This window comes from Callithrix jacchus, chromosome 13, assembly GCF_049354715.1.
Source record: "Callithrix jacchus isolate 240 chromosome 13, calJac240_pri, whole genome shotgun sequence".
Taxonomy (NCBI): domain Eukaryota; kingdom Metazoa; phylum Chordata; class Mammalia; order Primates; family Cebidae; genus Callithrix; species Callithrix jacchus.
This window is the reverse complement of record NC_133514.1, coordinates 14,701,435-14,724,702: the sequence shown is the minus strand read 5'-3', so window position 1 is coordinate 14,724,702 and position 23,268 is coordinate 14,701,435. Positions and strand designations below refer to the sequence as shown.

The 23,268-nt window shown below is 37.4% G+C and overlaps 1 long non-coding RNA gene across 1 annotated transcript in view; it reads left to right on the top strand.

Moving 5' to 3' along the window:
* The window catches only part of LOC103787448 (uncharacterized), a 265,763-nt gene that overhangs the window by 62,419 nt on the left and 180,076 nt on the right, over nt 1-23,268 (top strand). The window contains exon 3 of the long non-coding RNA XR_004732653.3: nt 19,133-19,226. This is a non-coding gene — a long non-coding RNA (uncharacterized LOC103787448). The remainder of the gene's footprint in view (nt 1-19,132; nt 19,227-23,268) is intronic.

Sequence of the window (23,268 nt, the reverse complement as noted above, 5' to 3'; positions counted from 1 at the left end):
TAAAAGCTTAAAATCAGAGTGTTTTGTCTCTTTTATTGATGGATAAGCTTGAGTTCTGGATCAATATTCAGAGTTTCTCTAGTCTTGTTAATTTAATGGCCAGTTTATTTACTTTCTGAACAAAGATGTGGGACATGTATTGATAAAATGGTTTTGTTCCTCTCTCCAGCATCAGAAAAAGCAAAACAGAATAATTTTTACTGTTCTTTTTTTCTTACTGAAACCACCTTTATCACCTTTTCTATGCCCTTGTAGCAGTCAAATGAATCCAATTATGAGGAATTAAGCCTGTAAGAAATGATACACATCAGAAGTCAGATCAGTCTGATTTTATCAGAAGTACCAATTGTACCTCGGAATCCTTGGAAAGAATGGTTGAATAATCAGCTGAGAAAATCTCGAGGAAAAAAAGCCTTGAAAGCTGAGGATCTTGATAATCTCTTTGGTATTTTTGATGACAAATGAGTTTATAAATATAAAGATAGAAAATTAATGATATAAACATGAGTTTAAACTAACATAGGGGGATTCATCTCCATTAGCTAAATTTCTAATAAATTCCTGTTATTGATCTCTAGTTTTATACTACTGTGATTAGAAAAGATACTTAATGTCATTTTAATCCTTCTACATTTGTTCAGATTTGTTTTGTGTTAACATATGCCTCTTTTGAAGAATATTTTGTATGTAATTGAGAAGAATGTGTATTCCACTGCTATTCTATATGTGTAGAATGTTCTACGTGTGTCTGTTAGATCCATTTAATCTAAAGTATAGTTTTAGCCCAATATTTTATTATTTACTTTTTGTCTAAAAGATCTGTCCTTTGTTGAAAGTGGGGTATTGCAGTCGCCTCCCTTTATTGTATTACAATGTGTTTTCCCTTCAAGTACTTTAGTATTTGCTGTATATATTCAGCTGCCCCAGTGTCACTTATGTATTGATTCACAATTATCAGATTCTCTTAAGTTGATCCCTTTATATATGTCTCTTTTGGTCTATTTAAAAAATTTTTAACTTAAACTTTATTTTGTCTGAAGTAAAGTATCATATTGCCCCTGTTCTCTTTTGGCTCCCATCTACATAGAAGAATATCTTTTCCATCTCTTCACCTTCAGTCTGTGTGTGTCCTTAAAAGTGAGGTGAATCTCTCATACATGGCATATATTTGGGTCTTTAAAAAAATCCATTTAGCCACTCTATGTCTTTTTATTGGAGAACTTAATCTATTTACATTCAAAGTAATTATTGATAAGTAAGGACTTAGCCACAGTAATTTTGTAAATCATTTTCTGTTTTGTATTTAATTGACGTTTTGTTTCTTTCTTCTTCTTTTGCTATCTTTGTGTTTTGATGGTTTTCTGTAGTGGGATGTTTTGAATCCTTTCTATTTACATTTTGTGCATTTACTATAGATTTTTATTTTGTGGTTACTGTGAGAGTTACATAAAACATTTTATACTTAAAACCGGCTATTTAAAGCTAATAACAATTTAACTTTGGTTGCAAACAACAGTTCTGCCTCCCCACATTTTGTGTTTTCGATGCCAAAATCAATATCACTTTGTAATTTGTTCTCTTTGCAGCTTATTTCAGCTAGAGTTGTTTTTAATAGTTTGGCCTTTTAATCCTTGTGCTATAGATAAAATTCCTTTAAAAACTACCATTACAATCCCAGAATATTCTGAATATGACTCTGTATTACTTATACCACTGAGTTTTGCGCTTTTGTATGTTTTATGTTGTTTATTATCAGTCTTTTGTTTCAGCTTAAAAAATGCCCTTTAGTGATACCTGTAAGACAGGGCTAGTGGTGATGAACTCCCTTAGCTTTGTCCGGGAAAGCTTTTATTTTTTTCTTAATTCTGAAGTACAGATTTTTCAGGTAAAATCATTCTTGGTTGTCAGGTTGTGGTTTTTGTTTCTGTTTTTTGTTTGTTTTTAACTTCAGCTTTCTGCATATATCATCTCACTCTCTCATGGTTTGCAGAGTTTCTGTGGAGAAATCTACTGATAGCCATTTTAGGACTCCCTTGTATGTGATGTGTTTCTTATCTCTTGCCACTCAGAATTTTTTCTTTGTCTTTGATTTTTGATAATTTGGATGTTATGTGTCTTAGTGAATTCCTCTTTTTGGGTTAAATTTTACTGAAGCCTTTGTGCTTGCTAAACTTGGGTCTTTGCATTTTTCTCATATTTGGGAAGTTTTCAGCCATTATTTCTTTAGTAATGCTTACTGGTTCTTTATCGGTCTCTTATCCTTTTGAACTCCTGTTTTGAAAATGTTAGTTCTGATTAGAACACATGGACAGAGGGAGGGATTTATCACACACTGGGGACCATTGGGGGATGTGGGAAAGGGGAGGAGGAGTATTAGGACAAATACCTAATGCATGTGGGGCTTAAGACCTAGAAGATGGGTTGATAGATACAGCAAACCACTATGGCACATACATACCTATGTAACAAACCTACATATTCAGCACATAAATCAAGTAAAAAATAATAAATACATAAAAGAAAATAAAACTTCAAAAAAATATTAGTTCTCTTACTGGTGTACCATAACTCCTGCAGGCTTTCTTCATTATTTATAATTCTTTTTCTTTTGGCTTCTCTGACTGGATAATTTCAAATACTCATCTTCATTTTTTTTTTGAGACAGAGTTTCACTCTTGTTGCCCAGGCTGGAGTGCAGTGGTACGATCTTGGCTTACCACAACCTTCACTTCCTGAGTTCAAGGTATTCTCCTGCTTCAGCCTCCCAAGTAGCTGGGATTACAGGCATGCACCAGCACACCTGGCTAACTTTTTTTTTTAAGTAGAGATGGGGTTTCTCCATGGTGGTCAGGCTGGTCTCGAACTCTCGACCTCAGGTGATCTGCCTGTGTCAGCCTCCCAAAGTGCTGGGGTTACAGGCATGCGACACACCATGCCCAGTCTTTTTTTTTTTTTTTTTTAATAAGGCAGTGTCTCACTTTGTCACCCAGGATGGAGTGCAGTGGTGTGCTCTTGGCTCGCTGCAGCCTCTAGCTTCTGGGCTAAAGCAGTCCTCCCAACTCAGCCTCCCAAGTAGCTTGGACTACAGGCATGTGGCACCACACCTAGCTAATTTTTTGTATTTTTTTTTCTTTTTGTGGAGATGGGGTTTGCCATGTTTCCCAGGCTGGTCTTTAACTCCTGAGCTCAAGCCTTGGCCTCACAAAGTGCTAGAATTACAAGTTTGAGGCACCATACCTGGCCTGATTCTTTTCTTTTTTCTTGATTGAATCAGCTATTGAAGCTTGTTATTGTAGTTTTCCATTGAATTTTTTAGTTCATTTTATTCCTTTCTAGAATTACTACTTGTAAAAATTTTGTTTCTATTTCTTTCTCAAACTTTAAATTTGTTTTCATAGATTTCCCAAATTTTATTTAAGTTCCTAGTAGTATAGTCTTGTGATTCATTGAACTTCAAGAGAATTTTTCTAAATTCTTCGTTAGCTATTTCTTAGATCTTCATTTATTTAGTGTTCATTATTAGGGTTTTATTAGTTTCCTTTGGTGGTGTCATGATTCTCTGATTTTTTTTTTTTTTTGTATTTCTTGGGTTCTTGCATTGGTTTCTACACATTTAAGGAGAGAGGCACCTGTTCTGGACTCTACAGGTGTTATTGGCAGGGATAGATTTTCATTATTCAGTCTAGCTCTGATCCTGGATGGGCCAGCTTATGCCAACCCTGAGCAGACAGAGATTCCTGTCAGTTTCTTTAGTTGGGTGGGCTACTGTCTTTGCTCTGAGGTCTGGAGGGACTACTGGCTGGGTTCCACCATTTGGCAAGACTATTGACTGGGCTTTGCAAACAGGCCTAGCTGCTGGCTAGGCACTACAATAACAACACATTGGGCAGATTTGCAGCGTGTATTCCCTGGCCAGGTGGAACCACTGTTTGCATTTTGCAGTCGGGTAGGGCTGCAGGGTGGGCTTTGAGGTCAGGTGGAGTTACAGCTCAAGATAAATGGGTCCAGAGACTTTGCTCCATAGAACTGTCTTTCCTTGCTCCATAAAATTGCCTTTCTTTGTTCCACAGAGATACCTGATTGAGACTTGTCTTTCTGCCTGTGGGTGGGGCTTTGGAGTGAATTCTGAGGCTGGGCTTACTTTTTTGGATTCCCAAGTTGAGTAAGACCAGCCTCTGTTTTCTGCTGAAATGTGCTGTGGCAGGTGTTTTTCTGCCTGAGTGGAGCCTTGGTTTAGGCTCTGAGGCTGGGTCACACATTCCAAGGCCAAGGCTTGAGCTCAAGAGTTCAAGACCAGCCTGTTTGAACTCCCACGTCTGGCAGGTTAAGCCTCTGTTCTCTGCAGAAATGTACTGTGGCAGGCATCTCCCTGTCTGGGTGGGCCTTGGGATAGGATTTGAGGTTGGGGTTGGAGACTGGCTGTAAAGAAACTCAAGCCAGGTTGAACTTCTCACAGTCCTGGGAGCAACCAGCTCAGCTCTGCAGGTGAGCTGTACCATTGGCTGCTATCTCTCATCTGTCACCACCACTGTTAGGAACACAGAACTACCATCACGATCTGTACACTGGTCACTGGAGTTCACCTCCTTTTTTTGTTTCTACCTGACCCAGGTGGTCTAGCACTGCCATTATCCCCACTGTTTTGTGTCTGGCAAGATAGAGGTGGGCTTCCTGGGAAGTATCTCAGAATGTTAGGGAAACTGGATGTTTGCTTCCAGTTTTCTTGTCCCATTACGGAAATTGTGAGCTCAGGGGAATCCTCTCTATGTGGCTCTATGCTGACTTGGTGGAGGGAGAGGGAATGATGTCATCGAAATGAGATTGTTCTTTCTAATGCAGTTTTTATTTGGTTCTGTGGTCCACTTGTGTGTCTCAGTCTCATTCCTGGGTTTTGGGGTTTTCACAAAGGTGTTCTTGTCTGTGGATAGTTGCTAGTTGGACTTTCTTTCAGGGAGAGTAAAGCCTGTGACCTCCTATTAAGCTATCTTGCCCACTCTATTATGTCAATTGTATTTTGTTTTCAGATAGTGGTTGATTACATGGAGTTGTGAGACATAAATACAGGGAGATCCTAGTACCCTTTATCAGCTTCCCCATTTGTAATATCCTACAAAACCATAGTATACTATTACAACCAGTGTATCAATATTCACATGCTCAAGATATACAACAGTTCCTTCACCACAAGGAGGCTTTCATGCCCACTTCCTTTTCCTTCCACATCCTCACTTCTTCCATACCCCTACAACAACTAGTCTGTTTTCTCTTTCTTTGAATATTTTTTATTTCAAAGTGTTACATAAAAAGGAAACACATAGTGCATAACCTTTTTGGGATTGTCTCTTTTTTTTTTTTTTTTTTTTTGAGACAGAGTCTCACTCTGTCACCAGGTGCCAGGCTGGAGTGCAGTGGCATGACCTCGGCTCACTGCAACCTCCACCTCCCGGGTTCAAGCAATTCTTCTGCCTCAGCCTCCTGAGTAGCTGGGACTACAGGCGTGCGCCACCACGCTCAGCTAATTTTTTTGTATTTTTAGTAGAGACAGGGTTTCACCATGTTGGCCAGGATGGTCTCGATCTCTTGACCTCGTGATCCGCCCACCTCGGCCTCCCAAAGTGCTGGGATTACAGGCGTGAGCCACCGTGCCCAGCCGGGATTGCCTTTTAAAAGTCTGTTTAATATCTCAGATATTTATTTAAGGTGTTCCATGTGACAGTAATTCATTCCATTTTATTGATTAATAATATTCCATGATATATATGCTCCACAGTTTAACCATTCACCTTTTGAAGGACAGTTATGTTGTTTTCAGTTTTGGGTTGTTAGGAATAAAGGTACTATAAACATTTGTGTTTGGGCATTTATGTGAACATAAGTTTGCAGGTCTGTTGCGTACATGTCCAAATGTGTCATTGCTGAGTTGTATGTTGTACACATTTATTTTTATAAGAAACTGCTAAACTATTTTCCAGTGCCCTTTTACATGACTATCAGCAATATAGCTTCTCCACATTTTTACTACCATTTGATTTTGTGACACTTTTATGAAAAAAAAAACTAGTCATTCTGAGGAGGTATGTAATGATGTCTCATTGTGGCTTTAATTTGCATTTCCTTAACGGTTAGTGATTCTGCATATCTTTTTATGAGGTTATTTGCCATCTGAATGTCACCTTCAGTGTAATGTCTGTTCATGTCTTTTGACTATTTTCTATTTGGAATTTTTTTCTGTTAGGTTGAGTAGTTCTTAGTATATTTTCTAGATATTAGTTCTTTGTTAGACATGTGATTTGCAAATAATTTCTCCAAGTTTTTATTTTGTCTTTTCATCCTTTCAACAAGAGCAAGTGTTTTGAAGTATCAGTGAGATCAGTTCATCAATTTTTTCTTTTATGGATCATGCTTTTGGTGTCAAGTCTAAGGATTCTGTCTAGCTTTAGATCCTATTTTTTCCTATTTTCTTGAAAGTGCCATAGTTTTAATGATTAACTTTTAAACATTGTTGTTTTTAGTTTTCATTGGTATTGGTTTTGTCTCTAAACTAATATATTTTTTAATTCTGATTTTAAATTTCATTGCATTGGGATCATAATGTGTTACTTTGCCTTCTCTTCCATTAACTTCTGCTGTTTTTAAATGATTTTTCTCTTTTTAAAAAACATTCTTTTTAGTCTTATGTGAATATATTTTTTGGGCACTTTAGACTTCAGCAGTTGAATGTTTTATAATTTATTTTAAACTTTCTTTGCAAATCAAATGCAGCTACAGCAATAAAATAACTGAATTCCACTTAATACTCTGCAATGTTTGATTTGATATCTAGGGTTTTCATAGTCATTCAGTTCTAGATAGTTCACACATTTCCAATATAGCTTTCTTTTTTTTATCTATGAATTAATTAGCAGTGTGATTTCCTTAGATTCAAGCTTTATTATTTCAATATTGATATGTAATTTAATTGCATGGATGTCTGGGAAAACCATCTATGTGGCATTTACTCTATAAAATCCATGAGACTCACTTTGTAATCTAGCACATGGACAATTTTTGAACCGTTTTCTGGGTGCTTGGAAAACATGGGTAGTCTCTATTTGTTGAGTGTAGAAATACCTATTCCATTGTTAGATAAAATACATTAATTTAGTTATGAGGATTTTGTTTATTCTCACAAATTTTAGGTCTGCTCGATCCACTAGTCATCTGATAGAAGTGGCCTAATGTATTCCACTCTGATTACAGATTTAATATTTTCTCCTTATAATTCTTTTTAAATGTATGTTTTATTCTTGTAAGAATAGCAACTTTTAATAGTTCTTTCACAGATATTTCATAAATTGCATAAAATTTTCTTTATGTACATTTGAAAACATCCTTATTTCATGTTTTCTCTTGAAAGATAGTTTCATTGGTGATAAAATTCTAATATATTTCTCTTTACCATTTAGATGATTAATCATTTTTGCTGATGATAATTTTGCTATTGATGTAGTCATCATTTTTTATAATAATCTTTTATCTCTAGTAACTCTTACAGTCTTATTTTTACCTTTTATGTTCTAAAATTTCACAAAATGTGAATTGGTTTTTATTCCATTAGATGCAACTTGTGTCATTTCAAAATGAAGATTCATGTAATTCTTTAATTCCTGAAAATTCTCATTATCTTTTGTTTAAACTTCTTAAATTGGAGCAAAATACACAGTGCACACCAATTGTAAATGTACAATTTAATAGATTATCACAACTGCCCAAGTATGAACCAGAACATTGCCAAGAAGCCTCCTTCATGGCTAATCATTCTCTTCCCCATAGGTAAACACTGTCTTGATTTCTAATTTTATACTTATGCCTATTTTTGAGCTTTATGCAAATCATACAGCATATATTCAATCATGTTTAGCTTCTTTAATTCAAGATTATATTTGTGAGACTTAATCATGCTGTTTTCTATAAATTATATAGAGCATTTATTGACACTTCATTTATTTCTGTGTATGAATATACCAATATTTATGTATCCTTTATACTCTTAGTGGGCATTTAGATTATGTCCAGTGTTTAACTATTGTGGATAATATTGCTATGAACATGCTGTTAAAATATTTTGATGCATAAATACCTGAATTTTTTTTCTATGTTTATTTCTAGAAAATGAAATTGCTGGATCATAGGGCAAGTATAAATTCTGTATGTTCTTCTTTAGTGAATATTGACATATACTTTTTCAAAGCAGTGGTACCAATTACATTTCCATTAATAGTACAAGATTCTCTGTTATGAGTCGTCTTAGTTTCAGCCTTTTTGGTGTGTAGGAATAGTTCATTGTAGCTTTAGTTTGCATTTTCCTTATTACTAATGAGGTTGAGCAACTTTTCATATGTTGATTGGATATTTGACTATCTTTTATTGCGATTTTCCTGGTTAGTTCTTTTTCTGAAATTTCTACTGTGAAATTTCTATTGTGGTCTCACTACTCATTCAGCAGATTTGCTGTCCCCTCCAATACACTCATGTCTAAATCATAAATACAGTTTAAAACTCCTTCAAATGTCACATTTTCTGTTACACTTTACCTAATATACCCAGCCAAAATACATCTATTTATCTAGCAAACTTTCCAAAATGTTTATATAAGTGTTGGTAATTATCACTTTGTACTTAAGTTCATAGTTATTTGTATTTGCTTGGTGACGGGCCAGGGGACAGGCACTGTTGGTATTATGTATGATTTCTAGCACAGTATTAGGATGTTGCAAAAGTAGTTGTGGCTCTCACCACTAAAAGTAATGGCAATAACTGCAATTACTTTTGCACTAACTTAGCATTTGGCTAAGGTGACCATATGTCCCATTTTCTCAGAATAGCCCAGGTTGATTCTGTATCCTGCTGGTCCTGATGGCTCATCTAGTTAGCACTTCTTTCCATTCTCAACATTACTCTGGTTTATTATATTGGAATCTAAGAAGGAAAAAAAGAGTTGACAGCAATGATAACTTAGCAATTAAATCGGTGTTTAATAAGGGAAAAGAGACACTTCTAAGTGACTTAAAAATTGTGGTTCCATTGGTATAATTAAGTCAGGTGGAGGAGATTTGTGAGTCAGCTACTAAATGTGATACATGTGGCTTGGATACATTGAGTTTGAGGCCACTGGTGAGAAATGGGGCAGAACGCTGAGTTATGCACAGAGTTTTAGATAGACAGGGGTAATGGAGGCCCCGGGAGTGATGCTGTGAGCTGGCTTTCATATTCCTTACATAGGGATTTAGCAGGGAGCAAGACAAAGTCCCTGCTCTCATAAAGCTTATAAGAATTGGAATAGGCATATTACATAACTACTTGTGAGTGATTTTATCATCTGAGAGATGGAGCTGAGGAGAGAGTTTGAGAACACTTAAAAATACTGGGAAGTGCTCATGTTTTCAGGTGAGCATAAAGATGAGGGCCCAGAGAATAAAAGAGCTGGCAGAGTTAAATGGTAAGCATTTCAAGGTTTTTAAAAGAAAGATCTGGTCTGATATTGAATGGTGAAGATTTAAATAAACTGGAGAATTGGAGATAGTATTTTATATTTTTGTATGATTTTCATATTTTAATGTTTACACAAACAAAATACAAACAAAAGTTGTAATACGATTTTTGAAATATGTGTGCTTGATTATCGTATTGACCACAATTTGTTGAAGCTCTTATTTAACTTTTTTGGGAGACATATCTTAAGAATCTATGGCCATACTGCCATGAACATACCTGCTTTCACCTGAGAAATACCTTAAAAGTCTCATGGGAACAATGAAAATTCATTTTGTGTCTTGACAGTTGCCCAAGTTTGGCAACAATTAATAACTGTTCAATTCCTAAATGTATGAAGCAAGAAAGCACTGCTGCCACAAACAGCCAGCAGCATTTAGTTCAATGTGCATCCTCCTTACCAAAGTATATTAGATCAATTTTTAGCAAAATCTCAATTTCTCTTTTTTCAAAGAAATGAGCCACCACTCATTTTAATTTTAAGAGGACAAAATCTTTGGCATTTGAAAATTGACCTCTACAAATATGTTTTATGAAAATATTTTTTTTCCTTTGTGGTTTTGAGCCTTTGTGGAAAGTTAGGAAACCACAATTTTTCCTTAAAAGCAGTTTCCCACACAAACAAAATAATAGCTTCTGAGAAAAGTTGGAAGCTTTCTAATAATTTATAATTCAAACCAATATATTTTGGTATTTTCCCACACTATCTGTCACTGGAACTGTATATATACAAACCAAACCATAATGTCATCAGAGTAATTATGTTTTTGAGAATTCAGTAACATTAACAATAATAACAGCTAATATTTAAATGGAACTTATAGTTTGCAAAGAACTTTCACATACATTATCTCATTGGATTCTTTGAGCAACCCTGTAAGATGCTCATCTATGATCCATGTTTTCGAGATGAAGTAACTGAAGGTTAGAGAAGTCCAGTGCACAGGCCCGAGTCACACAGGAACTTGGAGGGAGAAAACTGGGTTTTCTGAGCCTACATCATTAACTCTTCAATAAGAAAACGCTCTATCTAATGAACTTATGATTGTGTTGGAAGTACCACCAGAGTAAAGAGCATCGCTAACATTTAGCAGGTCAGTTTGACCTTTCTGTGGGTTGCTAGCTGGGTCTTGGGGGCCAAATCCAGTTTTGCAGCCTAAATTTTTGTAGTAGAGTCCTCCAATGCAGAGTGCTTTTGTAATACTTATAATATTTGTAAAAAACAAACAAAAGCAAGAAAACAAAGATATGCAGTTTACATGTATGTGACATGCGAAGTCTGAAATACTTACAATCTGGTCCTCTACAGGCATGTTTTACTGAAGGCTGTTTATAGCAGTGTCGGTATCGGGCACAGCAGGAGGCTTTGCTGGCAAACGCCCCCTCAGGCTGAAGGCTTTAGGGGAAGAGTTGTCTAGGCTGTTTTCAGTGCACCCCTGAAAGTGGTATACCTAGCAGAAAGAAACACCTCACAGAAAGTCTCTATGAATTGACCTATGTAGTTTCTGAAGCTAGGGAGCTGAACCTGAGCAGAAAAGGGTAATTGGTTTGAATCCTGGCTTCCACTGGGCAGCTTCTGACTACAGAACCAGGTTTTCTGTGCATTTAATATTGTACGCTTGATACTGGGCATCCTTCAGCCTTGTGTGTGGGAGAACAATTATGGAGGCTCTCTGTATTTCAGTATTCCCCAAGAATTTCTTGGAATGTTTGGTGTAGGGCCCTATATCAAAGTAGTTATTTTTCAATCGTGAGCACAAAACTAGGCAGGTTTTCCCCATTCTCATTTTTGAATTCACTGCAGTTGTGTGAGAAGAAGTAAAGGGGATTAGGGAATTGAATAGGTTTTCTTCCACTTGACATATGGCTTTAGTCTCTTAGATTTATCATTTAAAAGATTTAATATAGGATGATGATTGCTAAAGATGGCATCTTAACAGTCTTGTATTAAGTACCTACTCTGAAAAGACGTTGTGTCAAGTGTAGGACCATGAAGATGAATGAGACACTCTACCTGTCCTCAAGGATTTCAGGGACTGACGAGGGAGGTGAACAATGTAGTTAATTGCATGAATACATTATAGTAAGTATTAAAGAAATACTTCTCTTCCAGTTAAGAAGTTCTACAAATTAATGGCAAGTGGCACCAACACCAAAAACCATGTAAACCTCCAATTAGGTGTTGAACTAGGAATCCCAACACTGACTAGTGGCAATTCAGACAGGTACAACCATAAATTACATCTGTTTGCTGTGTCTGCCTGAGAAAGTTACAAGGAACCCAGTGACAGTCCAGCTCCAGCAATCAAAGCAGCTATGGGAAAGTGAGTGTAATAATTGTTGCAGGGAAGTCCCTGGGGCACTGGCACATGGACAGGTATTGCCACATGACAGCTACTTGAAGTGGCTCTGTCCTCAGTGTTTTGAATCACATGCAAATGTGACCTTCATCCGCTGCCATCACGAACTGCCTCTGCTTTTTCACATGCCAGTGTTCCCTACCCACTTTAAGTTGTCACAGCTTCTACTTTACCATGGAGTAAAATAAGCTTCCACGCCAAAACAAGTCTCCCCCTGGCAAGATATTTCCCTCTATACTCCAAGATTCCAAAAGGAGAGTTTGCTACACTGGTCTTCAGTCCCTGGGTATTGCTGCCTGGAGCCCATGGAATTACTCTCTCACGCTCTGGAGTTACTTTGAGTATTAGGACAGTTTGAGTTGTCCCAGGCTTCCAGATGAATTATGAGAAATTGGCAGTGGAAGAAGTGGTATCAAAACCAGAGGAAGCAAGAAGTGTTGATGCCAGGCCAAATTCATATGGAAATAATGGTCATTCCCCTTTTAGGCCCATGAAAACTTAGGTTCATGCAAAGCATTCAGGGGAAGCCTTCTTTGACTGTGTCACCCAGCAAATATTTACTGGGTGCTATCCTGGGTCATTGCAGCATATACCCACTAAGTATACCCTCCCCTGAAAGAAAGACTACCTGGAGCTAAATCGGCTAGAGAAGTAAGAGGGATCTGTTTCAAAGGCAAAAGCAAAACTGATCGAAGACACTTCAGGATTTTCATGTTTGTAGGAAGAAATGTAAATAGGTTCTAGTTCCAGCTTGTGAGAGAGCTTGTCCCATGCTGTGCTGCAAACAGCATGTCTTGTGGGGAAATGCAGTGATGGCTGCTGACAGATGGACCATGACTTCAGGTGTGGGGGCATCTGGAAGGGAATGTTCTTTAAAGTGGGAGAAATTCAGTGGTATCAAGTAAAGATACCTCATTTACTTTTAGATTGTATCCTACTCCAGTCAATTTAGTCCAACTCATTTTTAAGGCAGTTGTTGATGGAAGGCTGGGCTTACATTACATTTGGGTGAGCCTGGAGAAGAGAAGAACTGATCACCAAAAACCACTGAGGAAAGCAGCCTGTATTCTGCATTTCTTTGGACTTCTCTTTGTGGAGTTAGACTGGAACCATGCATGCCTTTTCTCTGGCTTTCATCCTCCTTGCTTCTGAGACATGCCACAGTTACCCAAAATGAGAGGGATCTGAAGGTTAATCTAAAGAAGGCAAGCTCCCCCATTGCTACCTTGTGTGAATTTGAGCAACTCATTCCATAACGCTTCGTGTTTGCAGGCATAGGTGACACCATATTTCTTTATTTTTTAGGCTAACACTTGCACAAGCCCTCACCTGCCAGTCTTTATTCTCTAATCCAAATCTGCCCAAATCCAAGCTTTAGAAGTGGACGTTGATGTCCATTCAATTTCTTCACACTGTACCCACCCAATGGTGAATAGTCAATGAAAGCACAGACTCTGTCACCGGAGTCCCTGGGATTGAGTGCTAACCCCACCATTTATGACCTATCTGATCTTGGACAAGTTACTTAATTTCCCTGTGCCTCATTTTTCTCAGTGACAAGGTGTAGATAATAAAAACAGGTCTTCATTAAGTCTCCATGATGATTGAATTAGTTCAGTTCATATCCATACCTCAGCCCCAGCATCTATCACCAAATGCTATAGACTGGATGGCTTAAACAACATACATTTGTTTCTTACAGTTCTGGAGGCAGGAAAGTCCAGTATCAGGGTACGAGCAGGTTCATCCCTGTTAAGGACCTTCTTCCTGGCTTGTGGATATCTTCCTTCTTCTGTTTTCACTTAGCAGAGAGAAAGAGAGCACTCCTGTCTGATTAGTGTCTGATAAAGACACTTACCCCACACAAGGGGTTCTTACCTCAGCTACATTTGATTATCTCCCAAGGGCCCCATCTTTTAAAGCATCACATTGGAGGTTAGAATTTCAACATCAGTGCTTATTTAGGTTTATCCTTATATCTATCCCTTTTGTCATTTTTCTTTTCTTTCTATATCTCCAACCTTTATTTGAGATTACTTTATTTGTGCCTAAAGAATGTCCTTTAGTTTTCTTTTAGTATAGGTTTGCTGGGAGCAAATACTCTCATTTTTGTGTATCTGAAAATGTTTTTTGTTTATCTTCATCCTCAAGGGATATTGTCAGCTGAGTATCGAGTTTTATGTTGGCAGTTATTTTGTTTGAGTATTTCGAAGGTCATTTTCTGCTGCATTCTAATTTCTGATATTGCTGCTGAGAGGTAGGCTTTAGTCTGTCACTCCTTTGAACATAATCTGTTCTTTTACCTGTGTCTGCTTTTAAGATTTTTCTCTTTAGTTTTCTGCAATTATGCATTATGTATCATGATATATCTAAGTATGAATTTCCTTTTTATTTATCCTACTTGGACTTCTTAAATCTACAGATTTATGTCTTTTATTAGTTTTGAAAAATTCTCAGTCATTATCTCTTCAATTATTGTATTATTTTCTCTTTTAATTTCTGGGATTTTAATCAACTACATGTTAGATCTTGCCACTGAATTTCCCACATCTCTTCTCTCTTCTTTCTTTTGTCATGCTAAGCTTTTGTTCTTGATAAAATTTTCTGACCTGTGTGCTAGTTCACTAAATTTACTCTGCTATTAAATAAATTAACATAAATGAGTAAATTTCTAGGATAACCACAAAACACGTAGTAAAACAGGGTACACATTCTAAACTAATTAAATTTTGATTTTGATTATTTTTTTTTAGTTCTAGAATTTTGGGGGTCAGGGGGTGGCAGTTACTTTCAACCATAAACTGTTATTTTATGTTGGAATACAAAAAGCAATGGAAGTGTCGTTTGGAAGGTTTAGGGCCAGGAAAAGTCTGGGAGATGGGAAGGAGTTTGGAAGCAGTTGTAAATTCTGAGAGCTGAGGAGTGAAGTTCCAGGAAGCAGCCAGAGCAGAAAAGAGCAGGAAGGTGAGGTTGAGATCCGCCGCTGCAGAGAGCAGAGCAGGATGCAGGGGCACTGCGGAGGGACTCCGAGTGTGGACTGATCTATTCTTTCCTATATTCCCTGCTACCAGTTGGGCCTCACAGGTCTGGGGATAGGCACTAAATAGAACTAAGAGTATCAAAAATCCCATAACTGAAATTAATTCCTAATCCCTAAGTAAGACAAAAAAACTAAGATTCTTTGCCAGAAGACAACATAGGCTAATAGAAGTTTTGTGGTAAAGCAAAATCATAATAAATAAAAGTAATATTTTACTGTTACTCTCTTTCTCTGTGTTCAGTATTTTGTATAATCCTTCAACTGTTCTACCTTCAGCAACTCATGAAGTACAGTGAGGAGACAGAGGTCAGACTCCCAAGTTTCATTTTTAAAGGCTGTGCAAGCGTAGCCCTCTCATGTATAGCACAAGGACTTGAGTTTATAATGTTTTATTGTACACTGGAAGTGTGCATGGTTCCCACACACAGAAAAGGCAACCATGTGAAAGGATAGTTATGTTAATCTAGTTGACTGTAGTCATCATTTCACTATGTAGATATATATATATATCAAAACATCATGTTGTTCCATAAATATATACAATAAATGAATTAAAAATACAATAGAAGCATCTTCCTGAAATTAAATTTTAAGAAAGAAGGAAGATTATATTTAAAACTAGAATGATAAATGAGAATTGAATTAAAAACTTTTAAGTTTTCTTTATCAATATGAACTGTGTAATTTTGTTTTTGCAATTTTAGGCACTTTGTAATTTTATAACCTGCCTAAATGTTTGCAGGGCCTTCCTGCTGAGAAAACATCAGGCATTTAATCCACGTGATGTCTTTTGCCTGTTCCTTGCTAACACACTTCAAAAATTCACATCCTAAAAAAAGATTATATTAAAGAAATGCAAATATGGCTCAATTGATATATCTCCTAGGACTAAAGCGTTTTTGGAGGTATTTGCTTTGTTAAAAGTGACAGTAAACCTTCTCTTTACTCTGGTAGAACCTAAGAGGTCAGAGGTGAAAGTAGTTCCAGTGTTGGAAGGAAGTGGGCACCGTACTAGTTTTTTCATTGCCAAATTGAGAGTGGGGACAGCATCTGAGGAGGGATTGGCATAAGGGTGGAGTGACTGAAGCTTCTGTCAGTCCATAGCGGTGGCAGGGACAACTGTGGTGATGGTGTCCATGGTGCAACAGATGGCCCAGAGGAGGTGGAGTTGGTGGCTCTGGAGTAGCAGCTGTGTTGGCTTAGCTGCAGACCACCTGTGGGCAGGACAGAATCCAGGAATCAGAATGTGGTTGTAGAGTTGTACCCAGGAGTCAGGAAACCTTGCCTGTCCTTTAAATTCTGTCACTGTATTAGTCTGTTCTCACACTGCTATGTAGAAATACCTAAGACTGGGTAATTTATAAAGAAAGGTTTAATTGACTCACAGTTCCACATGGCTGGTGAGGCCTCAGGAAACTTAGAATCATGGCAGAAGGTACCTCTTCACAGGGTGGCAGGAGAGGGAATGAGTGCAGCAGGGGAAATGCCAGATGCTTTGAAAACCATTAGATCTTGTGAGAACTCACTCTCAGGAGAGCAGCAAGGGGGAAACTGCCTCCACGCCTCAATTATCTCCCATCAAGACATTTGAGCATTATGGGAATTACAATTCAAGTTGAGATTTGGGTGGGGACACAGCCAAATCATATCAGTCACCAACCGGTTATGTAGCCTCAGGTAACTTTCCAGTCACTTGAGGCAGGAATTTCCACATTTCTAAAAGTGAGAGTGTTGAAACAAATGTTCTCCGATTTCCTTCCCAGCTTGATAAGACTCTGGTATTATCATTGTATTCTCATATCTTATATTGTTTCTACTGTTGGAAAATTAAAAATTTTTATAATGAAAAGATTTAAGATTTAAAAAGTATTTTAAAATATTTTAGATATGTATTTTAAGAAATATTTTAAATACGTAATTTTGAATAAAACATTCAGATTTAATTTTAGTAAGAAATTTTATAATGAAAAATTGTCAGCTAAAGTGGATAAAATATTATAATACTCTGAATAATCTTCTATATTCAATAACTATAAGCATTTTGCTACATTTGCTTTATCTATTTTTTGCTTAATTTTTAAAAATTATGAATATGTTGACATTCTTCATGCCTAATACTTCAGAATATCTCTATAAAAATAAGGACATTTGCCTGCATTGTAATATTATTATTACATCTAACAAAAATTATAATAATTATTTGACATTTCTAATACCCAGCCCGTAGTCAGATATCCCCAGTTGTATACAAAATATTTTCTACCTTTGGTTTGTTTGAACTAATTAAGGTCCACACATTTTATGTGGTCATTATGCATTAAAGTTCTCTTTTAATATATATCAATCTCCTCCACCTTTTAAATGTGACATTAACTTATTGAAGAAAATAAAATTTTGATGCCAAATAAATGATTTGCCTGCATCTTCTTTAGCAGAAGTACAATATTATGCTGCATTGGTTTGGTTTATAAGCACCATTTAACTCAAAACCCCTTTCCAATAACCCTGTCCTCAGTAAGAAACAAAACACAACAAAACTGACATCTTTGGCCCAGACAACTGTGACTCAAAGCAGCCAGCTCCTATCCCCAGACTCGGGGGTCACTGTTTGTCAGGGAGTCAGGCCAGGGTGCTGGGTCAGTGGTTGGTAACTGCACACAGAGACAGAAAGAAAATGCTTTCCTTGCTGAATGGGGAGAAATTTAATGGAGGACGTTAAATCTGCAATATCATTCACAAGGAGTTTCTATTTTATTAGAAACATGCTTCGAGTTTCTTCAGTCCTAGGGGAATTTTTAAAAACATCCAGCCACCTTTTTCCATTACAAAAGTTATAATTTTTAATAGGCTTCTTGAGGCTATTTTAACCAAAGATTATGATTTTTTAATTTTATTGAATGCAAGTAAGATGAGGTTTGAGGGGGACTTTAAACTTTGATCAAACAATTTGGGATAAAACTGCTTATTATGCAGGATCCTCACTAGCGGTATCATTTTTAAAAAATAATTTCAACTTTTATTTTAGATTTAGGGGTATATTTGCAGGTTTGTTACATGGGTACATTACGTGATGTTGAGGTCTGGGACATGAATGATCCCACCACCCAGGTAGTGAGAATAGTACCCACTATTTTCAAGTTAGTTTTCAATTCTTTCCCCTTTCCTTCCCTCCCCACGCTAGTAGTCCCCAGTGTTTATTGTCGCCATCTTTATGTATCTTATGCCAATGCTATTTACAGTACAGTTTTAAAACTCCCATATTTCGGCATGTGCTATCAATCGAGCTTTCGAATCTGTAATGCTGCTCAACAGGCTGCTAACATTCTTCTTGGCTCTTCTGAAATTTGTATATCCTTTTTTGTTTGTTTCACTAAGTACTGAGCAGCTAAAGTTGCAGTTAACAGAGAGGGAAGAATGATTTTTATTTTTTGTTTTATTATTATTATTATTTCTTGAGATGGAGTCTTGCTTTGTCACCCAGGTTGGAGTGCAGTGGCATGATCTTGGCTCACTGCAACCTCCGCCTCCTGGGCTCAAGCGATTATCCTGCCTCAGCCTCCTGATTAGCTGGGACTACAGATGCATGTGACCACACCAGGCTAATTTTGGTATTTTTAGCAGAGATGGGGTTTCGCCATGTTGGCCAGGCTGGTCTCAAACTCCTGGCCTCAGGTGATCCACCCGCCTTGGACTCCCAAAGTGCAGAGATTACAGGCATGAGCCACTGAGCCAGATCAAGAATGATTTTTAAATCCTATTATTCTTTTAAACATTTGATGAAAACAGCTAGGCATAAATAGTAATATTATTTTTATTCATTTATCTTTATTTAAAAGTAATATAGTCTCATTCTGCAAAATTGATAATTACAGAACAAATCCAGAAGCAGAAAAAGTGTTTATCTGATCAATAATCTGATTGTCAAGTCATTGCTGTTAAAATGGTAACATATTCTCATTTTTATGCATCATATGTTCATACATTTATTATGGAAAACTTCTAGGGGCCAGCACTATAATTGGTATTTGTGATAGTCACTGGTGCTCTTTGTTTATGTTTTGGTTCCCTTCTTTCCCGCATGTGGCATCACTGGCTTCCCCTCTCTTCTTTGAAGTTAGGCATGGCCATGACACACTGCAGAAAGAAACTGTGAGATCAGCCACGTGACTTGCTAAATTCCTTCCCTTTGCCTTGGTGGCAGGTGAAGCTCCAGATCGTGGACTTTATCAGCCTGAGTGCCTGATTGAAGATTATTTGGAACAGAGCCCTCAGCCAACCTTTGATGAACTTGAAGTGTGAGTAAAAAATCAGTTTTTGTTGTTTTGATACTGGCTATTTGGAGTTGATTCTTATTGGAATATTCAGACTGCTAAAGTTTTTACATTTATTATCTGATGTAATTGTCAAAAGTGATCCTAAGAGGTGTATGTTTCCATCCCCTTTGAATAGATGAGGAAGCTGAGGCTCAAAGAGCTTAAATAACCTGTGATATGTAACACTGCAAATGAATGTTGAGGCCAGAATACACCCAGGTCTTTGTGACACTCCTCTTCTTTCCAGTGTACCCTGACTGTACCAAAGCATTTTTTTTATTTGTTCAAAATTCTGTAAACATTCTTTTATAGGCTGTATAAGATCCTACCATATAGCCCATCATCTATTTATGCACTCACTAATTTTTGAACATTTGCATTTTAAATGTCTTTCTATTAAAGGAAGATTGTAACAGTTTGTGTAAAATAGTTTGTCTGAACTCCCTTCTAGGACCAGGTAGGATCTGGCTAAGGCTTAGGTTTTAAAGGCCAGAGGACAAAGTGGGAACAGAATAGACTGAGCCTGCAGCCACTGGCCATGGAGTCAAGAGACTGCTTCCAGAGAGGCAAATGAGAGTCAATAACCAAATGGGTTTCCCAGTCAAGAACCAGTCTGAAATAGATTGAGCGGAGGAGAAACCAAAGCCAGAGCTATGGAGCTGGAAATGGAGAAAGACAAACCAAGCAGTTACAGGAAGAGGGAGGGTGATAGGCAGATCCCCAAGACTTTCTCTGAGGTGCCAGGGTACAGAGGCAGGAAATTTGCATAAGAGTAGCTGTCAGTATTTATTTGGTCTTCACTGTGTATTAGATGTTGTGCAAGAAATCAGCCATAAACTACTCATTTATCCTTACACAGTTCTCATCTGCTTTAGATATGAGAAATGAAGATTCAAAAAGGTTGAGAAAGTTTCTTAAAAGTCTTATTACAAATAAGAGAACCTGGGATTGGAATCTAAAATTTGCCCACTCCAAACCATCATGGCTCATGGCTTCACCATGGGTGGGTAGAAAGCTGTTAAGGACGCTGAGCTCATTATAAATTCAAAGATGGCTTTTCACATATTTTTTTCTAGAACAAAATAAAAGTCCTCGGCCTGGAGCCATGGACTAACTAATAAGCACTATTTTAAAATGTAATCCAAACAGAACAGGGGGAGTTAAATAACACAAGCACACAGGCAAAATGCATGCTTTACTACTGTAAGGTTTTTAATTGAACTCTCCATTTTTCCAGGTTTAAATAGAATCCTCCATCCCCCTACCCCACAAATTCATCACAAGTTAGGAGTTCACAACTTTAAAATCTCACCAGCATCTCTGTTTTTAGGTCCTTGACCTGTCAGGTCAAAACTTGGGTTTACTGCCACTCAGTTGGTCAGCACCTGTAGCTTCTAGCAGAGGAAGAAGAATCATCCTTGCTTTTTAGAAAACGAGGGTTACAAAAATTTAACACTGCAAGTAAAGCTATCTTTTCAAACACATTTAGCCAAACTCTACAAGCGTCTAACCAGATTTTATGGTTGGTAGCTTCTGCGTAAGAAAGAAATTAAAGTAGAATGAAGCTACTCTGGAGAAAATCTTTTTTGTGTAGTGGAAAGGCCCCCTCTGCCTTGCTGTGAATATCAGGATCTTCAATCCCCATCCTTTTCCCTCTTTGTCAGTGGGTCTTTATTACTCTTTACCAGTGGTCCCTGAAACCTGCCCCCTGTGTCTGGGCTCAGCTTAGCCAGCTAAACTGTTAGACTCTTCCTTCAGATTCTCACTATTTCTATGATATTCTCCTTGTCCTCATCCATTTTGAAAAAATTAATAGGCTTTAACTTGTTTTTTAGAGCAATTTCAGGTTTACAGAAAAATTGAGGAGAAAGTACAGAGTTCCCATCTACTCCCTCAGCACCCCCACCCTCCATTTCCCCTGTTAATAACATCTTGTATTATGTGGTCCATTTGTTTCAAGTAATGAACCCACATGGATACATTATTATTAACCAGAGTCCATAGCTTAGGACTGTGTTGTGCATTCTGTGGGTTTTGGCAAATGCACAATGACAGTATCCACCATGGCGGTATCATACAGAATAGTTTTCACATCTCTAAAAATGCTTTGCTCCACCTGTTCATCCCTTTCTTCCCCCATCCCCTGGCAGCCACTCTGCTATTATTGTCACCACAGTTTGCCTTTTGCAAAATGTCATGTACTTGGAATCATGCAGTGTGTAGCCTCACACATCCATTGTTCATTATCAGTCTCCTGCTCATTGCCCACTTGCTCCCAGCCCACTCACCTGGTTCTCTCTTCTCGCTGGGCTGGCTCCTTGACACTTTGGGTCATTGATGTTCTGCAGATGGATTCCATGCCCACCAGAAGTGTGGTTCACCTCTGACCTGGTGCTCACTTCTGACCTGGTGCTCATTTGGCTCAGTACAGGGAATTAGATGCACTATTATTATGTATCAGCTGCCTCTTGGAGACTGTCTAAGGAGTGTTAACTTATTTAAAAATGGGTTTGCAGTTATCTCTTGGACATACTGATTTTCTTGTCCTTGGAGAAACACCTGCTAGTGGGACTGCTGGATCATATGGTAGTTCTATTTGTGTTTTTTAAAGGAACCGTCTTACTGTTTTCCATAGTGGCTGTTCTAGTTTACTTTCACACCAATAGCGTCGAGTTTTCCTTTCTAAGTAAGGCGCAATAGTTCATGCCTGTAATCCCAGCACTTTGGGAGGTCAAGGCAAAAGAATCACTTGAGGACTTAAGTTTGATATCAGACTGGGCCAAATAGGCATAGCAAGACCCTGTCTCTATAAAATAATAATAATAATAATAGCCAGATGTATGCCTGTAGTCCTAGGTTCTTCAAAGTCTGAGGTGGGAGGATCCCTTGAGCCCAGAAGCTTAAGGCTATAGTGTGGATCATGCCACTACACTCCCTTTTCTCCATGTCCCACGTCCTCACCAGCATTTGTTATTTTTTTGTCTTTATGATAATAACCATTCTACGTGTGATGAGATAATATCTCATTGTGTCTTTGATTACATTTTCCTGATGATTAGTGATGTTGAGCATTTAAAAAATACATTTGATAGTCATTTTTATATCTTCTTTTGAGAAATCACTGTTCAGATCATTTGCCCATTTTAAAATCACATTGTTTATCTTTTTGTTGAGATGTTTGTGTTCCTTATACATTCTGGTAATTAGTCCCCTATTGGATGAATTAGTTTGCAAATATTTTTTCCCATTCTGTAAGTTGTCTTTTCCCTTTGTTGATTGTTTCCTTTGCTGTGGAAAAGCTTGTTACTTTTATAGAATTCCATTTGTTTATTGCAGACCTATTCACAATAGTCAAGATATGGAATTAGCCTAATTGTCCATCAACAGATGAATGGATTAAGAAAATGTGGTATATATATATATACATATATATATGTGTATATATATATATATATATATATATACAGTAGAATACTATTCAGCCATGAAAAATAATAATGTCCTTTTATAAAAATAAGCATAAAATATTATAAAATAATAAATATTATCATTTTCTGCAACATGGATGAGCATAGAGGACATTTTGTTAAGTGAAATAAGCCATCATCAGAAATTTAAACACCACATTATTACACATATATGGAAGCCAAAGAAGTGGATCTAATAGAACTAAAGAGTAAAACAGAGGTTACTAGAGGATGAGAAGGGTAGGGGGAAGGGAACAATAGGGAGAGATTTGTCTAAGTAAGCATCCCCAAGATGTAGGCCATTAACCTGTACTGGTCCATGGCCTGTTAGGAACCAGGCACACCAGAATGTAAGGGCAGGTGAGCAAGTGAAGCTTCATCTGTATTTACAGCTGCTCCCCATCACTCCCATTACCACCTGAGCTCCTCTTCCTGTCAGATTAGTGGCAACACTAGATTCTTATAGGAGAATGAACCCTATTGTGAACTCTGCATGTGAGGGATCTGGGTTGCAGGCTCCTTAAGAGAATCTAATGCCTGATGATCTGTCACTGTCT